Genomic DNA, 9,275 nt, shown 5'->3' on the forward strand with positions numbered 1-9,275 from the left:
TCAATATAATTAGGATAGTAGTTGTATCTTTCATTCGAATCCACCGTTGGATCTTGCAATGGCCGCTTTAAGATCTATGCAGGCAGATGAACGAATGAGTTTGGAGAAATTTAAGATATGTATGGAATGCAATCCAATAATCAACGTTGTAAATTATGACCGGTCACTCTTTTCGTATGAAAAATGCTATGGGGGATAAGGGTAGTAGAGGAAGAGAGAGAGAGAGAGAGAGAGAGCATGAGAGGTTATTTATCTCAGAAAGGTAGTTTTTATCTTTTTTATAAATGTCCACCAATTATTAAACATTTTATTTGGATGGTCGGCAAAATTATGATGCAACATTAACTCATGCTAACTATGTGATACAAGTGCTCAATCCTATTCTAGCATCCAACCATATATTTTAATTCCCATTTATGGCAAATCAAGGCAGTTTCCTCAATCAAGAAAAGGTTTGGACTATATTTGGAATAGTACTTCTATTTTAATAGCGCGGGTTCTACTCTGCAACTAAAAGTAAATGTATTAATCATAATCAAGGAAAAAAATTGACTCATTATAAATGCCATCATTTTTCCATGCATTTTCAAATTATAAGAGAAAAAATAAATGATGCATGCATTTGAGCTCATCAACAATTTCCTGGTAGTAGATATGAGTATATAGACTTTGCAACAATATCATTAATATTAAGAAGCATAAAGCTTATATATATATATATATATATATATATATATATATATATATATATATATATATATATATATATATAGAAAAGAAAAATGTACATAAATATTAAGCTACTAGGTTAATGTTTCCTCCTCAAGAAAAATTTTGAACCATGAGAAAAGAGAAATTGATGGCCAAAGAACTATCATCGAGCTAAAAATGGTAATGGGCTTGATCTGCCAAGAATTATATGCTGTTGTAGATCTAGAGTACTGAAGAGATTTTTTAAAACTTAAAGCATCTTTAGAGTAGATAAGCAAGGATGGATTAATTAACATGCTAATGCACAGAAGAATTCTTTTTTTAAAAAAATGAAAGGAAACAAAACATAAAAGAAAAGGCAAAAAATGTAATATAGTGTTAACCATCTTTTTCTAGCAAAAACAGGAGAAGCATGTCTTTTACTTTGATGGCAAGACTATCATATATTTAAACATCAAATTATATTCGTAGTCATATTTTTACTTAAGATTTTTTTTACCTATTTTGGGATTCGCTGCTTTCTTTCTCAGTGTTCCCACCAAAACGTGTATGAGAATATCATTATATATACCGCTGGCGTTCATCCAGCAACTCTTTAGTAGTGTTATCTTGTTCGTTCAAAAGGGGCACCTACACGTCACCAAAAGCATAAAGCAGGCTAACAGCACACTTTATATGTCATGGCACGAATGGATGCACGTGATGTTATCCTTTCAAAATAATGCATGGCTAAGCATTAGCTAGATAGAGGGAGGGACAGTGAGTCAAAAGAGATAGCTTAAGAAGTGCACGTGGAGCTCTCACCTCCGAACTTTCTTATAATTAATTTCGACGGATACATGCTAGATAGTAGTAAAAGAAATAGTGCAGACTTTGTCATAAGAGGCCCGAACTTTAGAATAGTTGTTGTTGGTGAATGCTAGATCTTTAACATCTCTGTACCGAAGATGGAGCTGAGGGCAACTTGGATTAGTATGTGTCAAGGCCTATGTGTTATGCCGGTCAGCGCAATCCTGCTCGAGCGTGATTCGGTGACGTTGATTGGCTGAATCCAGGAAGGCACCAGTGGCGTGGTTGGGTGTTATCTCTTGTTCTGGAATATTCAGACCATACTTGGTGGAGACGTCGCTTTTTATACCAAACATGTTTATGGAAAGACCAATGAAGATGCGGATTGGGTGACTCGTATATGGCTGACCACTTTGGAGAGCCTGATGATGGAGAGTTGCCTCAAATGCTGTGTGATTTATTATTTTTATTTTTTAAATATATTTATACTAAAATCTACATCATCTATTGTAAAAAAAAAAAAAAAACCCTACTCATAGGAGAATTTTTGTCATCATTTTTTTTTTTTTTTAAGAGGAGAGATCCACACGTGAGACCAAATCCGGTGGAAGGACTGTGGCCTTGCACGGAAATCCAGTGAGCAGTCAATAAAAAGTATCGCCATTACCCATCATCCATTGAATCCGACGATGGAATACTCTCAAATGGCGCTGATTGGAGGAGAGAGAGACTCGAATTGGGAGAGGCGGATCTCGCGAACACGTAAGGAGCGAGAAGGGCGCGACGTGGCCGGCTCCCATTCCCAGCTTTCGCTGTCGGCACAGAGAGCAAGAAAACTGCCGGCTTTTGGGTACTATTATCATTGTTGGTGCGATGGCGACGGGCCGGCAACGGAATTTGCCCGCCGCTTTCAATGCGTGTGAGAATAGCTTTTCTTTTTGTTTCCTCTCCTCTCCAATTCTTTGCAACGGATGACCTTGTGGTATACCACTACTATCAAACAGGTGGGAGTGATAAATACATATTATAAAATTATAGACATAAGTTTCCTTTCATTTCTTGGAGTTGAGTTTAGATTTCTTCTTTCTTTTGCCTACTCCCCTAAAGAAGAGGTAATCTTATATATAATATATATGTATACACACACATGCATGCATACATCCATACATGCATATATATATATATATATATATATATATATATATAAAAGGTAAGTTAAACATTAATGCAAGAGATTAAAATATTCAGTGAAAAGAGGATCTATATATAATAATTGGAGAGAGAAAATAATGCAGGCAAGAAGCATTCGATCCTGGGATTTTTACAAATTCCTTAATTAAAGGTCTCAAAGGGTGTATAAGCATAGCCAAAAATTATAAAAACTAAAGTGAGATCATGGATGCATAGAAAGCTGTTTTGGACCTACGTAAAATAACCTTGCACCAGAAATTTTACCCAGATGTTTTGGATCTACAAAAATTAGATGCTTGTTTCACTTTGGTTCTTTCACTTTGTAGCGCGGTAGGTTGTTGGGACATTATAATTTTAGGGATAAGAAGAAAGTGTTCATCCATCTATTTTAGCAAACAAGAGTTTGTCCAATGACTTGAGAAGACATGCTAGTGGATTATCAAATATATATCGCAAAAAACAAAATTGACGAGTAAAATGAATTTGGCATACTGTTGACATCATAAATTTGGCATGCAAATCAAGCTATCTTGTTCTAGAGGTGCTTCCAATGTTTGGATTCCTGACACACTATAAAAGAATATCATGTTCTGAAAATCATAAATGCTAAACATATACCAACAAGGTTCCTTTTTGTCTTAGCCATTGTTTCGAATGTTACTTTCAACCCTCTTGGGATTTCTCAGCCAGCAAACCATCAAATATTGATATACTGTTGTCACAATGTGTGAATCTTAATTTAACATACTAGGCCATCTGGTCACAAACTCAACTCAAATAAGCCTTAATCGTAAAAACAGGCTATCCAATCAACGGCATGGTATTTTATACATGATATAAAACTACCAAATCAACTTGCTAAAAGCAATGGTTCTACCATAAGAGATACCTAACATCTGAAGCAATTAAAGGTTATACACCTTCGAGAAGAAGCCCCGCTAATAAAATAACTAGAATCCGCTCTGCTCTTCCTAGTAGATCACCAATAAGTGCATGCAATCTAACTATTCAATTTAGATCCTCACCAATAAATATCGAGCTACGGATTCCAGTTCTCATCCTATCTTCCCTTTGATCATTTAATCAGTTTAATGTCCCGCCTCCATCTTAGCCACAAGATTTATCCTCCATTCTAGCATTTCCAAGTGTGCTTTTAAAAGTAATGGCACGTAAGCAGTCACCTGCTTCTTATCCAAAGCAGGGTCATTTGTCTCCCAGATGACAATCCTGCGACTCAAATAATCCGACCTCTTCACCCCATAAGGATGTTTTTGGTAAGAGAGTGAAGCTCAAATTTGTCAATTTACACAAGATTAAAGCATAATGGGCAGGAATGACTGTATATAGGTACTAGGGCCCAAGGTTTCTGTTGCTTGTCCCTGAAATAATTGCCTACCCAATAATACTCTCATTATTGGCACAGAGTTGACCAGCATCCGGGCTCGATAAGATGCCGGTCCTATCAACAACCACCTGCTGATGGACCTCCGTGGGCCTCCGGCAGATGGCGGACACCGTAAGGTCAAGGCTAGATGAATCAATGCATCAATACTGGCTTAACATTTCTATTTAAAAGCTGGCTCTAAATTGACTCCCACTGCGGTGGATCGAATGCACACTTCTAAAATTCCTATAGATGCATTATATAATTAATCCAAGCCTATTTGACATCGGCCAATCTACCAAGTACGGAGCTAGCATTGCCATCCGCGCCGTGTGCGCATATCTGTCTTTCTTCTATGGCCATTCGAATAATGAGGCAGTATAAAGCTAAATTTCAAGAAGTTGATCTCAATTGATGCAACTAGTTAGTGTTGTAGTCCAGTGGCGCAGCCACGAGCAATTCTTCTGATAATTCTAGAAATGATAGACAAAAAATAAGTGCGCCGGTTAGTCTTATGTAACATTTTTGCACTGCCATCTTGTTCAAATCCATTATGCTTTCACATAATTTATTTACAGCATATTCTTTAGTGCTGCCAAATTGATGCTATATGGTGAGAGTTGACGTCTCTTTTAGCCTTGTGTATCTGCTAAAGATAAAGAAGGACCTCAAATAAAATCTGGGCTGCTGTGGACTGGGAGCCGCAGAACCTACGGTTGATGAGCATGTGGCTTCCGACGTTGGCAATGATGGAAAATTGGAAATGTATGCCATTTGTACCGCTTATGGAGCAACAATGTCTCGTCAGAACTCCCAAAAAGATTCATGCTTCAAAGCTCAAGCTTTTCCGCTCATGGATAAGAACTGCCGACTTGAGGATAATGATGAATGCCGAAGGAACTTTGGAGGAGATAGCTATGACAAACAGTGGCTCTTCCATCTCAGCAAAAAAAAAGAAGAGGGGACTCTTGTGGTCTAAAAGCTCCATCTTATCACCAGAAACCATATGATGCAAGGAGATCCCAGGGGCATGGATAAAGTTCGACTGGTCTGTAGATTTTATATGGTGCTTGCAATGATTATACTATGTTCACGCGTGCTTGTTGCATTTGGACCGAGTTTGTGAGCCCCAAAAGTGTCCTAGACTGGCTTTTACTTGTTTTATTTAATTTGGACATCATCTACTGATGGGCTGATGGTAGGGGTGGCAATCGAGTCGGATCGGATATAAACAGGTTGGGTCAGATGCAGGTCGGGTCAGAAAAATCATAAATCTGAAACTGACTTGTTTATTAAATATGTCAGAAATTACGACATGAACCCGACCTGTTTATTAAACAGATAACCCGACCCGACCCATTTAACCTGTTTAATAAACAGGTAGCCCTTACCCGACCCGACTCCCTCCCCTCCTCGTTCTCTCCGCACCTCTCTCCTCCAAGACCTCCTTCCTCACCCTTCCAGCCCTAAAGATGCTGCCTTTCCCACTTCATCCGCCGGCGGCGGTCGCCGCCCATGTTCCAAAAGCACCGCCTCAGAAGGTCCCATGACCCCAATCGTGACAAGCCATGGGCCGTCAACCCCTGCGTCTCTCTCTGCGGCCACCACTCCTTCCTCCACTCCTCTGACGACTCTTCGGATCTCGATGAAATCCTCCGACCCTTGGCCCTCTCCTCCGACCTGACGCCGGCGGTGCCATCGTCGTCGTCGAGTCCTTCCTCCCAACCTCCTTAGCATCATCGAAGACCTGACGTTCCATAAGAAGTGGGAAATCGCAGGCGAAGTCTTCAACTGGGCCCGCCACTCCGACGCCTTTTTATCGATCTTTTGCTTCTCCTTCTTCGTCCCATCCTCCTCTCAAAACCCAGGGAGATCCCATATCTTCTCTTTCTCTGTTCCGCTCGTTTGTTCGCCAAATCTGATGGGACCGACGTCAAATCTCACGACAAGGTCAGATCTGCTGCCTCTAGATCTATTTCATTCTCATCCGTGCCGTCGGATTTAGGGTTTTTTCTGGCAAGATCCCGTAGTTGTGGTTTCAAATCTATTGTTTCCTTTGTTAAGTTTAGTTTCCAGTGCTTCCCTACTCCGAGCCCTCCAAGACCTGGGCTGCCCTACTGATGTCCACACCTATACAGGTTATTATTAAACAGGTTAAATGGGTTAAACGGATCAGACATCTAAAATATGCATCTGACCTAATTAATAAACAGGTTAAATGGGTCAACCTGTTTACGATCCGAACATGTTACCAAACCCAAACTTGTTTATGGCGGGTCGAATACGAGTCAGGTTAGCGGGTCGGGCCATATTTTGCCATCCTTAGTTGTTTATATTTTTTTCTCACCCCCCCCCCCGGTCCCCCCGCTTTCTTTTTTTTTTTTTTTTGGTGCATTGGCTGCTCACATTGCTCTCACATGAGCACAACCAGTACATCACTATCAAGAAGACTACATAAACCAGAAGGAATAGATGACTGCTGGATTTACAGAAAATCTTCAGAATGATAAACAACAAATGAGGCGACCTAAACCACAGCTTGGTTCGCCTCCCGAAAGACGCGTCTGACCTAGGTAACACGACACTCCTGCAGCATGCGTCGTATGTCCCCTAGGAGCGGGTGCTCACCTCCTCTCGCCCCTTCTTCCATAAGCACTCAATCAACAAGGCTGAGTCTCCCTCCAGTATGATATAGCCGATATCAAGTACATATCTCGCATATAAGAGTCCCTCCCATGCAGCCCTGAGCTCCGCCCAAAAACTGAATCTTTGAAGGAATGACATCCTCCCGCAGCAAGCAACCTGGAGCAGTGGTCTCTGATCACAAATGCCACTCCCCATTTTTTTTTATGTTCAACTTAAAAAACCCCCAATAACGAACAAGTATGCTCATTTGGTCGGACAAAAAGGGGGTTTATTATTTCCCTATTCCCTATGGCCCCTCCTGTGCCATGCACGCTAGTGGCCTATACAGAGTACCAGTCTACAAGAGGAAGGATTGCTGGCATTACGATTAGGACATATTTGGTTGGGAGTTGGACTCGAAAATGGAAATGAGAATGTAGCTCCTACTCAAACCGTTTGGTTGGAGACTTGAGGGGAGTCTCATTCCTATTCTAATTCTAGAAAAAAATAAAAATATCCCAATCGTCCAAAATCTAATTCCTACTCTCTTCTAGTATTCAAATCTGATTCCTATTCCGAGTGCAAACCAAACGTGTCGAGCGACCTGGCCATTTCAATTTTCAGTCCAATCTATTCCGAATCTGATTCCCATTTCAACTCTAGTCGCGAACGAAAGGCATTCTTAATCTAAACCCATATACTTAGGGATGAACCATCTAAGATTGAATTTATGTAATCCTCCATTGCTAGACAAGTGACTGTTTGGAACAAACCCCTGTTATAACCTTAACGTGTCTCCTTCATGCCATGTCTGGGAAGTGGCAGAGTGCCGTTTGAAGCAGGTACTGTGAATCATAGAATTTTTGTTCCGGGCATTCTATCATCAAAACAGATAGATTACACCGCAAGAGAATCTCAGATGCTAAAATTGATAACATCACGAACATGCAATGACGTCTTCTCTGAAAAAAAAGAATGACATGAGTTATAAGAAATAAAATTGACGGTCTACATAGACTTGATATGATGACTGCAAATCCATGGGCTCGACTCCATGCATACATTTCTTCTATTGGACGGCCAATAACTTCACCACAGCTTGAGCCCACTCCATGCAGTTGGGCTTTTGTCCATCCAGAGACAAAAATACATAATAATTTCAGGACTATTTTACCAGCTCGTCACCAGAGTCTGATCAGGTCTATTAGAGCATATATACTGTATATCTCAAAAACCTTCTCGAATTTAATTGATAATATTTTCTTTAGCAATAAATTTTGTGTAGTTAATCATCAAATCATAATATTGATGATATTTTACATGTGATTGCCGATGATAGTTTCCGGAGCATTGATGGAATGGTGGTTGATAATGTTCACATGTTATTTAATTGTTACGATCATAAATAATGTTTATGATAAATTAAATAATTAATTTCTAAAATTTCTGATGGTTTCTGTTCGGATTTTGGACCACTTCTTATCCAATTTGTTTCCCTAAAACCCAATAAATCAATCGAGGGAACCTTAAATCTAGCTCAATACAACCCAAATGAAAGTCAGATTAGATTTTTTTTTGACCTAATTCAAGTGTGGATTACATATGGAAGTGCACCAATCTCCGATCTGATAGCCCTACTTCGGTGAACTCTCAAACAACAAAGACATTTCCATCTTGTACTTCATGTTGTGCCTCAAGTTAAAAGAAACGTTGCGGCGAGCTGCATAGCCAATTCTTATAGTAATTATTATAAAAGGGAAAAATATCTAAGACACTAATGCAAGTAATTGAGAAATATCTTGAAGTTCTCAACCAACTAATGAGTTAGAGAAATAGCCTGAATCACTAAAGGTAAGTTCCAAAGAAAAATCACAGAGACCACAACTTGAGCATTCGACATACTCGATCACTTTTTTTTTTAAAAATAAAAAAATAAAACAACACAAGCTACAAGATTATGGTAGGATTTTAACTTCTACAAAGTTTTCCCTGTGACCTAACAGCAACATAAATATATCCAGTAACCTAACAGTAGACATGTTGTCATACTTCCCTGCATCTTTAACCGGGCTGGGAGGGCCTGATGTCCTCCTATGAGGGAAGGCAGCTATAACAAGGTGGGAAGAGAGTCTGGGTGAGAGCTGAAGAAGAGGAGAAAGGACTGAACATGCTAGGAAAAAATTAACATAGGAACCTAATTACAAATTTGACGAAAGTAAAGACTTCAAATTTATTTGTATCAACTCACTGTTGCACTAGTCCAGGCAGTTGTGCTGAAACTGCTTCAACTATGGCATTGGAGAAACTAACTACAAGTCCCTATGTTTCACAAAATTCAATTGGAAAATCTCAAAAAGATGTACCGTTTGAAGAATCTTTTAGATTTTATCTGCTAATGTTTCTAAGCAATATGTCGAATTCGAACCCATACCAAACTAGATCGACAAATACACAAAATGAGAACTAGAGAGAGTCTTCTGTTCAACTTATTTTACTCCTTTTCAGATTGAAAATTACAAGCAAAAGAAGTGGGGCAAAAACCTCCCCCTGAATTACAAGCAAAGTTTAGTATCAA

This window comes from Phoenix dactylifera, chromosome 4 (assembly GCF_009389715.1).
Source record: "Phoenix dactylifera cultivar Barhee BC4 chromosome 4, palm_55x_up_171113_PBpolish2nd_filt_p, whole genome shotgun sequence".
In the NCBI taxonomy this organism is placed as follows: domain Eukaryota; kingdom Viridiplantae; phylum Streptophyta; class Magnoliopsida; order Arecales; family Arecaceae; genus Phoenix; species Phoenix dactylifera.